The sequence below is a fragment of the Armigeres subalbatus genome, chromosome 1 (assembly GCF_024139115.2).
Source record: "Armigeres subalbatus isolate Guangzhou_Male chromosome 1, GZ_Asu_2, whole genome shotgun sequence".
In the NCBI taxonomy this organism is placed as follows: domain Eukaryota; kingdom Metazoa; phylum Arthropoda; class Insecta; order Diptera; family Culicidae; genus Armigeres; species Armigeres subalbatus.
This window is the reverse complement of record NC_085139.1, coordinates 103,867,002-103,887,238: the sequence shown is the minus strand read 5'-3', so window position 1 is coordinate 103,887,238 and position 20,237 is coordinate 103,867,002. Positions and strand designations below refer to the sequence as shown.

At 39.9% G+C, this 20,237-nt stretch overlaps 1 protein-coding gene across 1 annotated transcript in view; it reads right to left on the bottom strand.

The window, feature by feature from the left end:
• The window catches only part of LOC134203947 (uncharacterized), a 356,366-nt gene extending 344,115 nt beyond the window's left edge, over positions 1–12,251 (bottom strand). Inside the window, exon 1 of the mRNA XM_062678789.1 lies at positions 11,880–12,251. The gene's annotated coding sequence lies outside the window, so the exon portion shown is untranslated. The remainder of the gene's footprint in view (positions 1–11,879) is intronic.
• Positions 12,252–20,237: the final 7,986 nt, after the last annotated feature.

Below are 20,237 nucleotides of genomic sequence, written 5' to 3'. Positions count from 1 at the left end.
AATAATCAATTCAAAATATTGCGAAACACGCTTTCAAAAAGAAATATTGGTTGCCTTACAAGTCACAACATTTTTTCGTAAATTACATATGAAGTTCTTTAGGAAATACTTCCAGGATTTCCTTCGCCTGTACACCCAGAAATTGCTTCAGTCATTCAATCAAAAATTCCTCCAGGTTTTCTTCGAAAAATGCTCTGAGTATGAATTCCGAAATTCTTTCAAAGAGGGAACTCTAAGAATTGTTTTGGAATTTCTCCCAGGAATTCCTTCGGAGCTTCGTCAGAATCTCGTTCAGAAATTCCTTTACTAGCTCCTTCGAAAATGTCTTTACGAACTTCCTCGGAAATATCTTCGTAAAAAAATTGGGAGATTTCTTTAGATATTTTTCTACAAAATCTAATCTTCTAAAAAATAATTCGGAAAATTATAACTCCTTTATAACGTTCCTTGTTCCACGTGGCTAGGAAACTCCCAGGGTCGTTTTATGCGAAATTGTTGACAGTTCCGTATACATGCAAACTCAGCATAAACGCAACATAATTTTTGAATGAACATTCACTAGGGTTGGAACTGAATAGCTTTCCTAATCTAACCTTTTCGAACTTCTGGAAGACGTTAAGAAGCGAGGGGTGAGAAACTATCTCTTAACGAAGTTTGCATCGCATTAAGGACGGTATTTAGCAAATTGTGTGACTTCTAAGAAATTTTTATTTCTATCTCCAAAGATAACTAGGCTTTTCTGGGTTAATACAACATGCTGACAAATATTAAAACATTTGAACTATTTTTACCTAGTTTTGTCCTACTACCGTGATCACGAATTTTCTTCTAATAACACTGATACTCAATTTACCTTATTACTATTGAAAAAAACCAACGCGACTTACGGTTTTTTTCCGGATTACTGTGAGTCGTGGACTGACTTATGGAGCTGCTAGGGAATCACAGAATGGTATTCGCGATCGTCAATATCGCCCGCTCGACTGGCGTGTCAAATCATGCCAAGTCGAAGCAATGGGTTGTTCCTTTAGATGTTAATGAGAAACCTCTGGCTCGGCTTGCCATACCGGAAGGTCGAATGGATGGATTGGAAAGCCGATTCGATTATCCGTTTCGCTAGGTGGGAATTCTCGGGATTTCTTTGGTGGTCCGGAACAAGATGTCGTCTTCCACAATGGCGTCGAATACTACCGCTGGACAAAATACTAACCGACACTGGTCTCGAGGTATAGCGTTAGACTCTCCCTTGTAACGTCAAACACCCCTCTTCTGCATTTGCCTCCAATGGAGAACAAGCAGCGTAGATTTCTGGCTCAGGGATCTGGGAAAATGGGAATGTCCAGTCGGGAATATTTGTCCACATGTGCCGCCTGGTCTGTGGTTTTGGGCCTGAATAAACGGAAAAAGGCCGCGTTTGGCCTATTCAGGTTGGTATTAGTAACCGGACAAAGTACCATTCGAAGGTTTTTCCGAGCATCTTGGTAAATTACCTTTTTCCGCTGGGTTTTATTGTACACTGTTCTCTCAGAACGCAATCTGTTTCTGCCAGTCACACAGTACCCAGTAAACCACATATCGTATAACAAATAGCAAATAAAGTCGCATTTGCGTCCATAAAAAATCTGAATCACATTGTATATCAAACTTTGTCAGATCATTGTCAAAGGATGTTGTATTGAACGCATCGTATACGATAATTTTTACCGTAGTGAAAATCAATTGTAATTGTGTGAATAAAAACTCGTAATGACTTATACTTCTTGCAATGTCCTATATGAGTGCGAATGAATGTCTATGTGAATCGTAATACAATCGAAATCACTTCAGTCCAAACGGCTTGTTGAATTTTCAAGCAGTAGTTAAGATATTAATTTGTGTAGATTATGTTGGGCAAAAATCCAAATCAGTTCAAGATGTGCAGTGGTAGAGTATCCGCCTGCAAATCTAAAGATCGCATGTTCGAGACTTGGTGCTGGCAGGATTTTTTCTTATTTTTCATATTTTTATGTATAATCGTAATACTGTTCTCATGATTTCGGGAAAAATCGTATAATAAAACTCGTATGTAACTATATCGCCTCCACTTTGGTACGTATATAGCAAATCTGTGCATTATATACGATTAAGGTTCCCCCAAACAAACGCGATGCGACAGTCGCAACGCGATTCTATCGCTTGGCGACAGCGATTCTGTCGCCGCTGGTATGGAAGCGTAAATAGAACATTGCCTGCAGCGACCCAACGATATAATCGCGGCGACTAATTGTCGCCGTCGCGGCGAGGAATCGCTTAAGTCTGGGGGAGCCTTTAAGTTGGTTCTTATATAATAACCTATATCAAGAGATATAGGTACCAAAATGTTGACTGGGTACCCCATATGTCATACTAACTTTTAGGTTATATTTTTAGCTTTTACAATTAACATTTAGTTTACCTTTATTTTTAATTTCACTACTAACAACTAGTTTTTTTTTGTAACAATCGTAATATTTTTAAGGACCAATAATCTAAAAGATTTAGAAAAAAAATACTAAAAAGTACACTTTTTTTTAACTACCACTACCTCGAACTATAACACGCGCTGCGCACTTCTAATTTCTTTGAAGTCTTGAGCCAGAAAGTAGAAATTAGTTTGGTCGAGATAGTAAGAAGTCCGTTTTTCTAGAAATCTTTGTCTAAGAATTTGTCGACAATCATATTGCATTTTATAAATTAAAACTTCTGTATACGGTTCCACCTTAAAATGCTTCGAAAATGAACTCTCGTGACCTCATACAAAGATGGCAGCACCTAACCCATTGGACCAGTGGCATATAAAGGAGATCACACAAATACCCGCATTTTGTCGAGCCAATGCTTAAATATTTCATCGGTTACAAATTCCTTAAGAAAATTCTTTTATAAATTTCTTCACGAGTTCCTTTAGAAATTCATTTAGCAATTTCCTCGGAAATGATATAAGGAATTCCTTTGGAAATCCTTTCAGGAGCTTCCTTTGGACTTTCCTATGGACAGTCTTATGAAATCCTCCGAAAATTCCTTTGAAAATTGATCCAGAAATTCTTTCGGAAGTTCCCCCAGAAATTGGTGGAAAACGTCCCTAGTAATTTTGATCTTTTTTTCAATTCAAGGGGATTCTCAAAATAATTTACAAAGCAATCCCTAATTAATCTCCAGCGTGAATTCTTAGACCTTTGCAGGAATTGCTTCTGGAATTCTAGTAGATGCATAAGTATTAGATTGCTTATGGGATTCCTGATATTGTGATCAAAAAGTTTTGTTCAAGACCGTAGTTTATGTATTAGATGTCTATGCTTTTCATCACAGTAGCCAAAATTCATATTTGATAACAAGCAAACCAAAACAATAAATATGGCGAGCTACCAGGTATTATGGTTGGTTGAATTATGTTGATCACAAATGCTGTATGGGATAACAGCGCCTCTAGTGTTCTAATACTTTTGCTTCTATTGGAATTTCTAAGGAATTCCTTAGAAGATGGCCAAACGGTTTTTTTTTTGTCCATAGATCCATAAACATTCAATACATTTTCACTTGTATGCAGGATTCGTAATGCTCACTCAATCTCAGGAGCACATGATTTTCCCTCACGAAAGTTTTCGGAGAGAAATCGCTTTTCGGGAAAGAAAAACAGCCTGGAGAGTGAAAACAATTTTTCGCTCACTTCGATTGTTCTTTTTCTTTCATATTCGAGTCTTTTCGTGGCATCATCAATGCAAATGGTAGTAGCATATGTGGAACAAATAGCTTAATGCTTTCATACAGATAGCGTGGTGGTGTGGCGAAAGTAAGCGCATCCCACAACTATTATTGTTACTATTCTGGGTTCGAATCCCGGCGCGGCCATACAATTTTGTAATTGTTCTGCGATAATTCTCGCGAAAAGTGAGTGAGATGTAAAAGTAATGAAACGAAAAAGAATTTTCATCTAATAGGCAAGATCGGTCGATGAAACCTGTTAAGCACGCATCTTACTTTCTTACAAACATAAGAGAGCAGATGCGTGTTTTGGTCGAAAGATCATTCAAGATTAGCTTTGTTTGGGTCCCATCTCACTGCTCAATCTACGGCAATGAGAAGGCAGACTCGCTGGCAAAGGCAAAGGCGCACAGGAAGGTGAAGTTTATGATAGTCCGTCAGAGTACTCTTCAAAGTTGACAAAGAAATTGGACACACAGCGAACTTGGACGGTGGCTATTTTCCATAGTTTCAAAAGTTTCTGGGCGAGCGTAGTTCAGAGGTGAGGACTTAAGTCGAGGCTTCATTCGCGTGATGTCGAGACTTATGTCTAATCACTATTCACTAAACGCACATCTGTACAGAATAAACCTTGTCGATAGCAACTTATGTAGGTGCGGAGCCGATTATGATGACATCGATCACGTAGTTTGGTCCTGCTCGGAAAATGACGCATCCAGAGAGCAATTATTGGATACCCTTGTGGCCCGAGGTAAACAACCCTTCAGGGAAGTTCGAGGTGTTTTGGGAGATCGTGATGTTGTCTATATGCAGGCCATTTATAGTTTTCTTTGTGCTTCTGGCATCAACATCTAATATTTTGTTTTTTTTCTTTCGCTTTTTTTTTGTTCTGTCTCTGCCTTTTTGTTCCGTAGAGCTCCATAGCTCTTGCCATCCGGAAGATGCTCCCAGTCGAACCTCGATTCGACTCGATTCCTCGAGCACGACGACACGCCACATCGTCACTGACGCCAAATGCCCGGATGAGAAGCTGAAATTTCCTGATCCCAAATCCTAAGCCCCGTCCATCCTTGAACATTGTAAACTAACCTCGAGTCACCACGAGTACGCTGGCTTCTACCCCCCTCTTACTAACCGTATAATAAAATGATCTTCTTCTTATCTTCTTATCTTCTTATTGGCATTACATCCCCACACTGGGATAGAGCCACCTCGCAGCTTCGCAGTGTTCATTAAGCACTTCCACAGTTATTAACTGCGAGGTTTCTAAGCCAGGTTACCATTTTTGCATTTGTATATCATGAGGCTAGCACGATGATACTTTTATGCCCAGGGAAGTCGAGACAATTTCCAATCCGAAAATTACATAGACCGGCACCGGGAATCGAACCCAGCCACCCTCAGCATGGTCTTGCTTTGTAGCCGCGCGCCTTACCGCATGGCTAAGGAGGGCCCCTTCAAAATGATATTGATTGTATATATCACAAAGAACAATGGCTCCGTAAAGTGTTATACACGCCTGAGCCTACCAAATGAACGAAATTGAAAAAAAATAGGCAAGATTTTCGTTTATCTTCCAATGCTAATTCTAGAGAAAAGATTGATGGATGAAAGATGATCCTCAACAAAAACAACGAAACAAGATTTTCCCTTGGCACGAAAAACGCTTGCTTTGGTCTCATTGAAATGAAAAGTAGAAACCCTGCTTGTATGATAATTTATTCAAAATTATGGATCGTTTTCACCTCACTCACAGTTTCACTCAATCCCAAGAACTCTTCAAGGTCTGAGGGAAGGGTTTTCCGTTGAAAAAGCACGTGGTAGCACTCTCTGAGAGAGAAAATTGCCCAATTCAGCCCGCCAGAATGACGCTGTCAGTGTCGCCAAAATTATTTCATTATTATGCACAAGGGCGTCGCGTCCGCATGTGCAACCTGTGCACTGCACATGTAGCAATTTTGTCCATAACATTGAATTTTTCAATAGATTTATTGTCCTATAGATTCCTTATCCAAATATATGTTTGTATTATGTGCCTTGGATCGTCGTATGTTTTGAACAAATTTGACGATTAGGTGTAAATACATAATCGTACAATAGGCTCGAATTTTTTATAGGCGACATATGTGATATGCATATAAGGCTACCGAAATGCTGCGATGGAGGCGCGTTATATTTTACTCTACGATACCGAAACGACTCACCGCCACCGCATGTTGCTCGACACGTGCACTTTCAGCGAGAACGCTTTGTCATGCATCATACACGCATTATTTTGCATGTGTAGGTCATCCGCTCTAACCGCAATCGGCGATGTATAGGTAGTCAAAGCGTTCTTCGTCGGCAGTGCACGGTTTGGTGCCGATGTAGTAGGTAAAGCGCATGCGCGATTCGGTGAACAGCGCGCGACCGGAAGAGAATAGAAAGAGAAAAGAGGCGGTGATTAAATAAATTTTCTGCTCTCTCAAAGCGTTCCATGACGAAAGTCCGGCTCTGCGGAGCAAAAGCGCTTTTAATATTTTATATTGCCAGATATTAGCCAGCCTGCTCGTTAATAAAGATATATACAAAAATATATTGATTGGGATACTGGTCCATTTTCAAATACAGCATCTGTCCACGTGATATGAGGACAGCCCCTTACGAAAATAATGTTTATCATAGTTTATTCCTAAAAATAGAATAATCAATAATTGAGAAACTGTAAACTATAAACTTTATTGTTCACACCCCAGACATGCTTATTACAAACGTGAATTAGTCATCTAATCATGCTTGAAATATTTCAATTTTCTGGTTAACATACAACAATTAAGACTGACTAGGAAATAACTCAAATTGGAATTCAAAGTGTCATATTAAAAGGTTTAACGATTCTTATGGTGGTAATTTTTTGATTTTACCCACTGTCACTTTTAAGTTTAGTTTATATCAGAAATCGCGAAAATACTTGAAATAAAATTTTGTAAAATGTTTAGTATAATTATCTTTAAAAGGCATGGTTTGATTTCTGTATTTGATGAACCTAAAATAATCGTTTTGCTCACTGCGCAGAAAGTACAAATTTGTTAAATTTAGATTGGTTCAACGGATAGTTGTTGATAGATTGAGGTTAAGAAATCGTCTGTAAATTATTTAAAGAATAAACTGTAAATAAAATCGATATTAGCATACTCTTTCGACAGCCGGCTGGCAAAAGTTTAAATAAAAACAGGTAAACAACATAGTCTGTGGGTCGAATTGCCAGCTTGAGGCAAACCTCCATGACCTACCTTACCCTATCAAACCACCAACTCCGTAGAACTTATGAGGTCGTCGCCAAGTCGGGGGCCTCTCGTTAAGTAAGTTCTACATCAACATTTCCTTTCCTATCCCTAGTTACGGTAAAGATGGGCGTGGCCGGGAGTAGTAATCCTCATGCTTATGCCATTTTTATCTTAAATTGGAATCAAGGGTAACTCCCCACCTTGATTTCCGATAGCAATCTGGATAAGGATTCCATAAGAAACATTAGTATCACTAGTGTCCAATCTACGAAGTATACCGTAACAACTGTCACTTTTAAGTTTAGTTTGAGTTCAATTCGATAAATGGGACGTGGGATGAATAATGGCAAACATATGAAAATCACGCTTGAAGATGAATCATTTATATGGGATATGCCATTTCAGGTTCCTTTTACACGTGTTTCTCTCGAAATATTTGACTTTAATCAAACGGTGCACCTCGCGGTGCACAGGTTGAAGAAATGTTCACGCGACGCCTCTGATTATGCAGTTTACAATTGCTTGAGAATTTGTCGTAAACGGAGAACAAAAGGAATTGGCAACAATGGGAAAGAAATTTATCACTCATGCAGTGGTTCGGCGACAGAACAGCAGCAGCGCCGACCAATCACGCAATGAGGAGACCAAAATAAACAAACTCCAGCTGGTTTTGGAGAATGAAAACATGATTTCACAGAGGATTTCTGTGCAAGGTTTCCACACAAGCTTTGAAAAGTATTTGGGTGATAACAGTGGTGCTGGTGTAAATAAGACAAATAAGACAAATAAGACGAATAAGACAAATAAGACAAGTGGGACAAATAAGAGATAAAACAAAGAAGTTCTTCCGGAAGTTCCTCCGGGAATTCCTCCGGAAGTTCCTCTGGGAATTCCTCCGGAAGTTCCTCTGCGAATTCCTCCGGAAGTTCCTCCGTGAATTCCACCGGATGTTCGTCTGGGACACTTCCTTTCATGGAGGAACTTCCCGAATTCCCGGTTGAACTTCCGGAGGAATTCCAGGAGGAACTTCTGGAGGAATTCCTGGAGGAACTTCCGGAGGAATGCCTGGAGGAACTTCCGGAGGAATTCCTGGAGGAACTTCCGGAGGAATTCCTGGAGGAACTTCCGGAGGAGTTCGATACGTTGTTTGATCGACGAGTATGCTTTGGTGAGTAATTGGGTCGTATGAATAAAATGTAGCAAGTTCTAGTTTATTACATTTTGAGTAGTGAACGTCACTTTTGGAACATGTTCGAAAAAATAAAAGAAACTTTATTACACTATCTATTGAATTTAGAAACCTGGCGTCTTCTACAAAGTTGTTCTGGGGTTAGAAACCAACATGTTGATGAATTATTTTGTTTAGAATTCTTCCCCGCTTGTGTATATGAGAGATAAGTTGGGGATCTCGGGTTCTATGGGAGTTAGAAAGTTGCCGTATTCTACAAAGTTGATCGGGGCGTGTATTATTCCGACAGATCGGAGGGACATTTAAAAAAAAATCCATCTATCAGTTGCATTAACTGAATTTGATTTGATTGTTAAAAATTGTAAAAATCAAAAGAGCAGATTTTTTGCCAACTGTGTTGGACATCTCTGCCTCTCAGCAATTTGTCAATGATTTGTGCATTGTTGCCTCATATCGAGGCAATAAAAAATGCCCTAAGTTACCAACAATGTGAATGGTTATAAAATCAATATCACCAGCTATATTCAAAATTCCATAGATAGCCACCAACGACCATCTACGCGTGATTCGGGACACTGGAAACATGGCGCTAAGTTTATCGACGGTGTCCGCCCCTTCTTTGCTTGGTACGTTCATAATTATCCCCGGTTTTTTGGTTTCAACATCTATGATTCCATAATCGTGGGTGGTTGATAGAAAGATAGTATGTTTGTTTTTCTTTGTTGGATACGATACTAGTATCATACTAGGATAGGATGTGTCAAGTAGTCAGTAAAAATCGTACCGATTTAATGTCACAATCGTACCGGTTGCTGATTGGTTGAAAATGACAATTGATTGGTGGCGGCGCGTTTTTCGTAGGGCAGCATGTTGTTAGTTTGGCCGTGCTGCAGGTTTGTTAAGTTGATATTAAGCAAATTACGTAAATGTTTGAGATTCAGTTTTTTGGTAAAAAATAAATTTATATTGAACTACAAACGCCATATAAATTATGCTCAAGGGTTATAAAGGTTTAAAACTGTTGATTTTAAGCATTATGATTCACCTTTCAGTTATTTTCGATCTGAAAGTCATATTTTCATTAGCGAAAACTTCTCTCTGTTAGTCTTTCGCTTCTCTTGCATAAATAATGGATGGAACGTAAAGAGAAACATCAAGTTTTAATACATGATATTTGGAAGATTTTGTACCAAATTACTTTGGCTGCACTGGCGACCACCTCGTCAGAGCAAACGACTAAAAAACAACAAGGCAGTCTCAATTGAGTTGTCACATCCTATCCTAGGTATCATATCTTTGCGATATGCAAACTGAGCACTGCCAACTGTGGTATGTTTGTTTGGTTGGAGGCTTGGTGCTATTTCCTTTTTGTTTTTTCCCACAAAGTTCCTATTAGTTTTTTTAAGTCGCGTTGCAGCCAAAGGAATGCTGGAATACAGATAACTGGCTGTTATCAGAGTGTGCCAAGATAATAAGTCCATCAACAATATCTTAAGGTGAGCTTTTTTTTTTATTTGTAAAAAATGTGTTAGCATCAACCATGGCAAAGAATTTTTATTAAATTTATCAAAAATAGATCTGATTGCTGCCAACTTATCCTGTTTTCTACGGTCTTCGGGAGTGTCTTTATCATCGAACGTTATGGTCGATAAAATAAAAAGAAATCTTCTGTACCTCATTACTGCGCGAAGAATCTTGATTCCCGATCCATCCGAAGCCCAGAGTTCATCTCTCCCAGATGTTCCTTCTTAGTTCCAGTAAGAAATTGGATACCTAACACTGCTATCAATTCTTCACGAGATAGTTAATGTCAATCCCGACATCTAGTAAAGTTGGCTTGCTTACGGTTTATCGAAATATTTGAATATGAAACAATTTCATCCATCATCGAAATTGTAAACTGTCAAAAACTAATTCAGCTCAAATTCGCTGATTAAATTGTTCTTGGGTCCAGGTTTAATATGAGTGATGTTTTTAACTTTCGTTTTTGATGACGAAGCAAACGGATTATTCGTCCATTTCATCACCCAATCTTTGAATTATGGTTCAACGAATAAATTTCATCAATAATTTGATGGAAAAGTTTTCAGATAATCTAATTTTCTACTCTTTTAAATCCATTGTCTTCCAGTTTCAACTTTAATGATGCCCTGTTGCTCCCCACCAAAATTATGTATTATAATATGTATCTATATGAATAATGCAATGTAATATGTAAAATAAGACGAGTCTTGATTGCATTTAGTATAAAAGGCAATACAATTCTTAAGTAAAAATAGTTTGTTATTCGACGTAAGATAGACTAAGTAGTGACAATTCATTGATATAATAAAAAATGGCTTTGTGCACTCTATCGTTTCGACATCTGAAGTGAATGTTCACAGTGGAAGCGGTGAGATAAACCACATGTTTTCACATACTGAATTAAATTACAGTTGTTATAATCCTTAAAAAGTTATTCCAGCAAAAGTTTCCAACTGTTCCGTTCCTCGGAACGGCAACAACCGAGAACAAACTCAATAAAAGTCATTTAGTAGATTAAACTCAGATGAACCATAAATTGCATTGCACGTACAAGTTTCCATTGAATTATACTAATTGCGAACCAGGTGAGGACCACGCCTCAGTCTTTGAAAGCATTTCACTTGAAACAGTTGAAACATTCAAACTTTGAAACCAACTTCACCGTTCTCAAACCTCTCTTATCTGTTTGCACAGTTTAGATCGTAATTACCACGATAACACAATTTGCCTTCAACTGAAACTTTGTGTTGCCCATCACCGGACCGATATCTGGTGCTGTGCTGTCACAGTGCATGATCTACTTCATATTATTTCCCCAATTAGTCAGCCCTCGTATGGAACCGCTCTCTGCATATCCTGATCCGTACATACTACCCGAAACTATTTCAATATTCCATCCCAGGCTCCACTCCGAGCAATGCACATCCGGTCCGGATTTTCTGGCTTTCAGCTACACACACAACAGAGCCGAGATTTCATGTCCCGACAACCAACGCCACACACCATATGCGAAATACCACTCTCACTGTTCGCATGGCCCCTTCTCGCATCGTCACAACTACTGCCCAGTACCTTGCTTCAAAATCAACTTTCGAAACAAGCATGCACACTTTTTGTTTTAAATCTCCGCGCGCACTGCACGATACCCGCCTCGTGCTTCGCTTATGTCCTCGGCCACGTCCACTCGAAAACGCCTTGACTTAACTCACTCCAACTGCCATTTTTTTATTCAACACACAGATACATTTTTATTATTTTTCGCGATTTTTTTTCAGTCGCTTCAACTTGTTTCCTTTTCACTAAAAATGCATGCATGCTATGCATGTTTTTGCTTCTTCCTCTTGTGAAGAGTCAGTTTCATTCACACTTAAGCTGTTCCCCTTCGATTTCGCCGATTTTCTCCACCACTCATCCACTTGGAAACTTGAATTTCAACTCTTTCCCAATAAGCGTCGAGATTATTTTATGACTGTCCCAACTGTCAATGTTTGCACTGCCAAGAAACCGTTAAGCAAATCCAGCGGACCAAATGCTCTCCCATTGCGGAGCTAATCACAGAATTCGAACAGTGAAATTTACAATTTCCAAAATTAAAACGCATAACAAATTTTCACATTCCACATTAAATATTCCATGCTTCCAAATTATCGGTACCCAAATTATGCTCCAACGACACTTACTTTTCTTAAAATGCACCACTTTTCTTCCCTCAGCTGGCCCGCGCGTTATTTCTCGCGTAAAAAAGGCTTTTACTCGCACTCGGCGCACGCTCTCCCGCTGCCGTAGCGTCTTTTGCAACTTTCACCTCTGATTTTCGCAATCGCACGAATCCAATCCAATTTGAAATTGCATCCACCGCGGACTGCCGCGGGTAAAAATTTCACTCCCTTCCACGCGCGATGACAGACCCAGCTCCAACAATAACAAAAACAACAACAACACCACGTTGGATACACTCTCAAGCAGCAGCGCCACGCGTGATGAAACGCAGATACACTTCGATACACGGCTCCGTTTGGCTTCGCGGTCGGTCTGACTTGTAGCACGTCCCAATAGCGACTGACGCGGTGTCGCAGCTCGCTGGTTGGAGTTACTTGAAAACAAAGTCCGTCTTCGCTGCTGGTGAACGAACGCGGAATAGCGGGACGCAACGTGGTACAAAGGGGAGAGAAAGCAGTTGCTTTGCTTGGGGAGGTCGCGCACCACAATCACATCCGCTTCGTTCGTGTGTATGCTTCGGGAAAATGAGCTTTCCGAATGGGTGCAGGATTCGGAAGCTTTCGATCCAAAGCAGGTGCGCGACGGTGTATTCAAATGGAGCTGAACTTTAATAAAATGTTTAATTTGATTTAGCCGAAGCTGGACATTTTCAGGTTGGCAGTGAGGAATTCGCTTTTTTTCAAAATGGAAATTTTCATTTTGTACTCGATTTTATGATAAAAGTTTTGCGAACACATGTTGTTGCTATGCTTTTTCACACTTCCCATACGCATTTAAGCTGGTTTTAGTTTGAAGTGCACCGAGACTGAGAGTTTTGAATATGACTTAAGTATGGAATAAGTGAGTGACTTCAACGAAATCTTCAAAGCGAGGAACCCGGGAAGTATTAGACTGCTGCCGAATCTATGGCAAAATGTTATGTTTTCCTCGAGCAGTTCCCTCATCCAATACACCGTAATAACGACAAAGCTTTCTCGGTAGGTTCGGTACATATTCGATTTTCTTATCACAACTTCGTGCTAGTGCCGTATCATTTGGTGTAGTGGCGAGCTGTTTGGTCTTATTAAGGATGGGTTGGATTTATTTTTTATATTTCACCATGAATTTTGATTCAGAAAACATCGCTTGTATCTCTTTCTAGAAATTTCAACAATTTTCTGAAAAATAAATAAACCTACGCAAATAAAAAAAAACTTGATTCAGCAGTGCGCGTGTTACTGACAAAAATGCAGACTTCTTGCATTGAATTCACGCACTAGTGGATCGGATGTAGTCGCATCAAGAAGAATCCTACTTTGGAGTGGATCGAATGACCTTCAGAATCGCTGTTAGACCTTGGTCAGCAGTTTAAAAGAACTACTGCACTTTAAATGAAACTCAACTTTGGAGAGAATTGGTAGAAGGTAGGAATAGCGATTGGACCAGCTCGTATCAAGAAAACACCAACTCCGGACCTATTTGTATCAAGATATATCAATTCCTGGAGTGGGTCTATCGGTAGTTTGGTGACATTGGTTGACGTGGTTAGATCAATAAATTTAAACTTTGAAGTGAATCAGTAACCATCATTACCGAAATCTATCGATGTAGATAAATGCCTCGTTTAAAGTTTTACCAGCTTATACCCGAGGCAGCACAAGTCGGACAAAAATGGTTACAGCAACTCGATTGTGACTGAATCATGAGGAACATGTGTATAGAAAAAATAAATAAAACAAATATTCAACGGCTTTGCTTGTTTTTTCACCATTATATAAGTATGGTTTGAAGGAATCGAAAATGCCGCTAGATCAAATGCTATCTTCATGGTCCGTTTTTGAACCTCAAATAGTTTGCTTTCATAAGATAAGAGAATCTATCTTAAATTCAAAAAAACTTCCTATCATTTAAAATTATACGCGTTTTTTATAGTCTACTCTGTGTTTCTCCTTTGGCGTATTGAAGTCTTCACCTAAGGCTTCTTCCGCACACAAGAAAAAAATATAAAAATTAAACGGCATGTAAAATGATATCTAATGTAAAAATAAATGTAATGTAAATGTAATGTAAATGTAATGTAATGTAAAAAAAGTCAGAGATGCTCCCTGAGCCGACGTTCTTATATATCTGTATTATTTATTGACGGAAAAGGGCCATTCGGAAAGGGTCTGGGTCATTTGGCATAAAGTCATTTGGCATAACGTCAATTGACATAAGGTCATTTGACATAAAGGCCATTTGGCATAATGATCATTTGGTACAATGGTCATTTGGCATAACGGACATTTGGCATAATTTCGAACTGTAAAAACGAATGGGATATTTCATGTATTATTTAGCGTAGATAAAGGAGGTTAAAATTTAAACTGATGGTAGACATTTTTCCGAAGATCGAAATAACAAAACGGCAGAATAACTTCAGAGGGAGGGATCACATCCATCATTGACTTATTCCGGCCACATGCCTACTTTTAAAGTAGGGATTACATCCACCATTGCTTCATTCCGGGCATGCGCCTTAAGATAGAATCAAATCCACCATTGCCTTAATCCGGGCAAGCGCCTAACATTAAAAACTTAAGCAATACACTCGTCGTAGACGAGTTACTAAAACCAATCAAGTCACATATGAATTAATGCAACCAAATCAATCTGAATTGTGCTACTCGGGGAAGAGATAGCATCTACCATTGATTTATTCCCGGCAAACTTATAAAGAAGGAGTCACATCCACCATTGCCATAATCCAGACAGGGCCTACTTTTAAAGAAGGGATCACATCCACCATTGCCACAATTCGGGCCACACACCTACTTTTATAGAAGGGATTACATCCACCTTTGCTTCAATCTGGGCAAGCGCTTACTTTTAAAGAACGAATCAAATCCTCCATTGCCATAATCCGTGCAAGCGCCTATTTTAAAAGAAGGGATCACATCCACCATTACCTCAATCCGGGCAAGCGCCTTCTTTTAAAGAAGGAATCACATCCACCGTTGTCATAATCATGGCAAGCGCCTACTTTTAAAGAAGAGATCATATCCACCATTGCCTCAAACCGGACAATCGCCTACTTTTAAAGAAGGAATCACATCCACCATTGTCATAATCCGGGCATGCGCCTACTTTTAAAAAAGGGATCACATCTACCATGACCTTAGTCCGGGCAAACCCCTACTTTTAAAGAAGAGATCACATCCGTCATTGCCATAATACGGCCACACGTCTACTTTTAAAGAAGGTATCATATCCTCCATTGCCATAATTCGGCCAAACGCCTACTTTTAAAGAAGGAATCTCATCCACCATTGCCTCAATCCGGGCAAGCGCCTTTTTTTAAAGAAGGAATCATATCCACCATTGTCATAATTCGGGCATGCGCCTTCTTTTAAAGAAGGGATCACATCTACCAATGCCTCAATCCGGGCAAGCGCCTTCGTTGAAAGAAGGAATCACATCTACCATTGTCATAATCTGGGCATGCGCCTACTTTTAAATAAGGGATCACATCCTCCATTGCCATAATCCATGCAAGCGCCTACTTTTAAAGAAGGGATCGCATCCACCGGCCTTAATCTGGGCATGCGCCTACTTTTAAAGAAGGAATCACATGCACCATTGTCATAATTCGGGCAAGTGCCTACTTTTAAAGAAGGGATCACATCCTCCATTGCCATAATCCATGCAAGCGCCTACTTTTAAAGAAGGGATCGCATGCACCATGACCTTAGTCCGGGCAAGCCCTACTTTTAAAGAAGAGTTCATATCCTTCATTGCCATAATCCGGGCAAGTACCCACTTTTAAAGAAGGGATCACATCCGTCATTGCCATTAAACGGTCAAACGCCTACTTTTCAAGAAGGCATCACATCCACCATTGCTCTAATCCGGGCGTGTGCCTAATTTTGCATTGCATTGCAAATGCATTATTTCCACGAGGGATAATGTCTTTTTAATATTGTTATCGACGAGTGTTATATTTACTATTCTGGGGTGCTTCCCGCACCACTTAGTCACCATTTGGTGAACGCAAAGAAAAATTATGCCAAGTGTCCGTTATGCCAAAAGACCCTCACTTTTGACGCTGGTCACAATTATGCCAAATGTCCGTTATGCCAAATGGCCTTTATGCCAAATGACCTTATGCCAAATGGCGTTATGCCAAATGGCCCGCTCCGATTCGGAAATTAAATACACAAGAAAAATCAAGTGCTATCCAACCGCGTAAAAAAAGCGTGATGAGAACATTTTCATCATTTTTCATAGGGAAATTCTGGATTTCGATGCGCCTCTATGACTTTTCGCCCTTGGCGGGGGCCATACCTGGCCAACTACACGCTATGGCGCTGCTCTGAACGCATTCTATTCTTTGTGCTATAGTGAGCATGTTCCACATTTGAAACAGGCAAACTGTTTTTTGGTTACGTGTGTAGATCGAAAGGCCTTACTCCAAAATTTCTAGGACGACGAAGATCATATGCTGTGGACGCATTCTATTCTTTGTATTACAAAGATAAACATTTGAATCAGGCGATCAGGGGTTATATCATCAAATTGAAATGATTGGACTTAAATTTCGTCTGTAATCTTACTAACTTTTCCTCATGTTAGGCTTTGTTTTCTACAATCTACGTTTCATACAATCGGTACATGAGGTTTTAAGGCACCGAGTTATGAAGTACCTTGAATTCCTATTGAATACTGTCCCGTCCGCAGATAACAACCCATGTCCTTTTCTACTGTAGCGCTTAGGGATTTCCCCGCCGCCTTGTATGCATTCATGTGATTCCTTACTATTACGCCGTTAGTCATTTGATTTGGTGGACCTGGCCGTTTTAATACTTGTACCATATTTATGATATGCTGCAAATATTAATGCAGACAAGAAAATGCTTGGAAATACAACCGACATTTCCAGGATGCTTTTCAATACTGGCTGTGCATGTGCTAAGACAAGACAAGACAAGACAATAATTGTTCGTGGCTTCCATCAAGAATGTCCTACATTTCAAATGGAACTGCAATCTCCACTGTGTAATAATTTCTCTAGTATATTTAGGCATGTTTTGGTAGATATTCTTCTTACTAAACTTCTGGATTACTCAGAAAAAATAATCCTAAAATTCTTCAAGGTTACTTTACTTAAATGGAGTTATAGCATTAAAATTTGTAAAAAAAAGCGATCAACTGGCGATTTAAAACTTGCTCGTTTACCTGTTGTTATTATGTCCAAGAGATTATAGAAATACGATCGCAAAGTGAGTAATGAGACGTTTTTCTTCTTATTCCTAATTTCTCACTTTTCAATAAAGTTTTGGGCTAAATGACCTATTCGGTCAAATGTCCTATTCGGCTAAATGACCCATTCGTCAAAACCTGGGAGGGAGCTCTCGATACTACACATCAAATTAATTATATACTGTCGTCATGCAACAAGTAAATTTTCAACAAGTAAGAACAATCAACGTAAGCGCCACCTGAAAAGATCAAATTCATTTTTGCGTGTTATTGTTGTTATATTGCCTTCAAAAACACTGACAGCTAGATTTCGGCTCGGCTTGACACACACATTTTTCGTATCTGTTTCTCCCTCCCAGATCAAAACGACCCTTTTGGCCAAACAACCCTTTCGGCCAAATAAACCTTTAGGCCAAACGACCCTTTCGGCCAAATAGCCCATTCAGCCAAATGATCCTTTCTGCCAAATGACCCTTTCGGCCAAATGATTCTTTCGGCTAAACGACCCTTTCGGCCAAATGACCCTTTCGAGCAAACGACCCTTTCAGTCAAATGACCCTTTCGGCCAAAAGACCCTTTCGGCTAAATGATTTTTTCGGCCAAATGACCCTTTCAGCTAAACGACCCATTCAGCCAAATGACCCTTTCGGCCAAACGACCCTTTCGGTCAAATAACCCTTTTGATCCTTTCTGCCAAATGACCCTTTCGGCCAAATGATTCTTTCGGCTAAACGACCCTTTCGGCCAAATGACCCTTTCGAGCAAACGGCCCTTTCAGTCAAATGACCCTTTCGGCCAAAAGACCCTTTCGGCTAAATGATTTTTTCGGCCAAATGACCCTTTCGGCCAAACGACCCTTTCGGTCAAATAACCCTTTTGATCCTTTCTGCCAAATGACCCTTTCGGCCAAATGATTCTTTCGGCTAAACGACCCTTTCGGCCAAATGACCCTTTCGAGCAAACGGCCCTTTCAGTCAAATGACCCTTTCGGCCAAAAGACCCTTTCGGCTAAATGACTTTTTCGGCCAAATGACCCTTTTGGGCAAATGACCCTTTCGGCTCAACGACCCATTCGGTCAAATGACCCTTTCGGCCAAACGCCTTTGCCAGCCAACCCGAGTAGCACACGTGTCACATACCAGTCACTGTGACTCATATGCGACCAAATCCAGTCACATTGGAGTTGCTGCAACTTAATCGATCCGAACTGTGCTACTAGGAAATGGACCCTTTCGGCCTAATGACCCTTTCGGCTAAACGACCCTTCCGGCCAAATAACCCATTCAGCCAAATGGCTTTCGGCCAAATGACCCTCCCCCCGAAAACTAAGAATTGGTGCGTAAATTGTTTTATTTCTCATTTTTGTGATTTTTTCAGCAGTGAGCACGCCGGATAACAACAAAACACGACACAAATTTAGTCTAAACTGCCTGATTTGCGAATGTTATTGATATAAGAGCATGTTATTAATAATGGAACAGATATCCTATTTTTGGAAAAAAGTTTTTATCAGTATTTTATTGATTAGGGTTCGTAGACCGTAAACCTAATTGATTAAGGTTGAGGTAATTGTTTTGCCATAAATATGTATTGTTAATGGGTAACGATATCAACTGTGCCCAGCCTATGTTAGATTTGAAACTGTACGAAGAACGGTAAATGATTATGCGGGTGTTATGCTTTGAACCATGATCAGAATGGTTACTAGGACCATACGCTGCTGGATAAAGTTTTGACCATAATGATAACCGTTTTCTGGAACTCGACCAATGTTGTTAAGAATGCTAACCGTATCAAAATTCAACTTTGCACTAACAAATTTCTCACTCGAACAATAATACAACCGTATCTTGTGAAGTGGAAAATCTAACTGCAGGGAATTGGAATTATGGTTTGGGTATAGCTTCAAATATAAAATGATTATCTTTGTCATTTATAATTTATTATAATAATCAGGAAACAAATATGAGCTTAACAATTTTTTTTAAACATTGCATGCAGCAGAGTAAAGCTCAGAAAGTGGTACGAACTGCTTCGTTTCGTGTCTCGATCATTTTATATTACAACGGATATGCTCGTTTCAGATTATTATGGAAACAATTTTAAATGTTAGTCATATGGCAGGGATACTAACTATTTTGTATAAATAAGATTTGAGCTCAAAAAGATAATAAATGCTTACTTGACAGATTTGATCCAACAGGTGATACTTGACAGCACCATCAGATACTACATATCTAGCCGGGCTGTACAACAATGTTGGCTTTGGGGTTGTTCCACACTCACGCTTCCCCATGCGCTCACCTGTTAGTAGACTGACTGTGGGGCCGAAAACCAGATGTTGTCAACGGGAATTATTGGCCGGACGGAGATATTCTCCGGTTTGAAGTGGTATACTTTGCAAGTGGGTGCAATAGAATTTATTTTAGTTTGTCCAAGTTGCAAAATATGTTTGTCCTCGCTTGAGCCTTTTCCTATCATGTACTTCGTCTTCGACGTGTTGATGACTAGTCCAATCCATTTAGCTTCGCTATTCAGTCTGAAATAGGCTTCCTCCAACTTCTCAAAGTTACGTGCCATAATATCAATGTCGTCAGCGAAACCAAATAGCTGGACGGACTTCGTGAAAATCGTACCATTCGTGTCAATCCCTGCCCTTCGTATTACTCCCTCCAAAGCGATGTTGAATAACAAACCTTGCCGTAACCCTCTGCGCGTTTCGAAGGGACTCGAGAATGCCCCTGAAACTCGAACTACGCACATCACCCGATCCATCGTCGCTTTGATCAACCATATCAGTTTATCCGGAAATCTGTTTTCGTGCATTAGCTGCCATAGCTGGTTACGATCGATTGGATGCGGTTTTGAAGTCGATGAATAGATGCTGTGTGGGCACATTTCATTCGCGGCATTTCTGCTATTGCTATTCCTTACGTACGGCGAACACCTGGTCTGTGGTAGAGCGTTCACCCACAAAACCCGCCTGGTACTGCCCCACGAACTCTCTTGCAATTGGTGTTAGTCGGCAGCATACAATTTGGTAGAGTATCTTGTAGGCGGCGTTCAGCAATTTTTGTAGATGGGACACACGGCACCTTCCA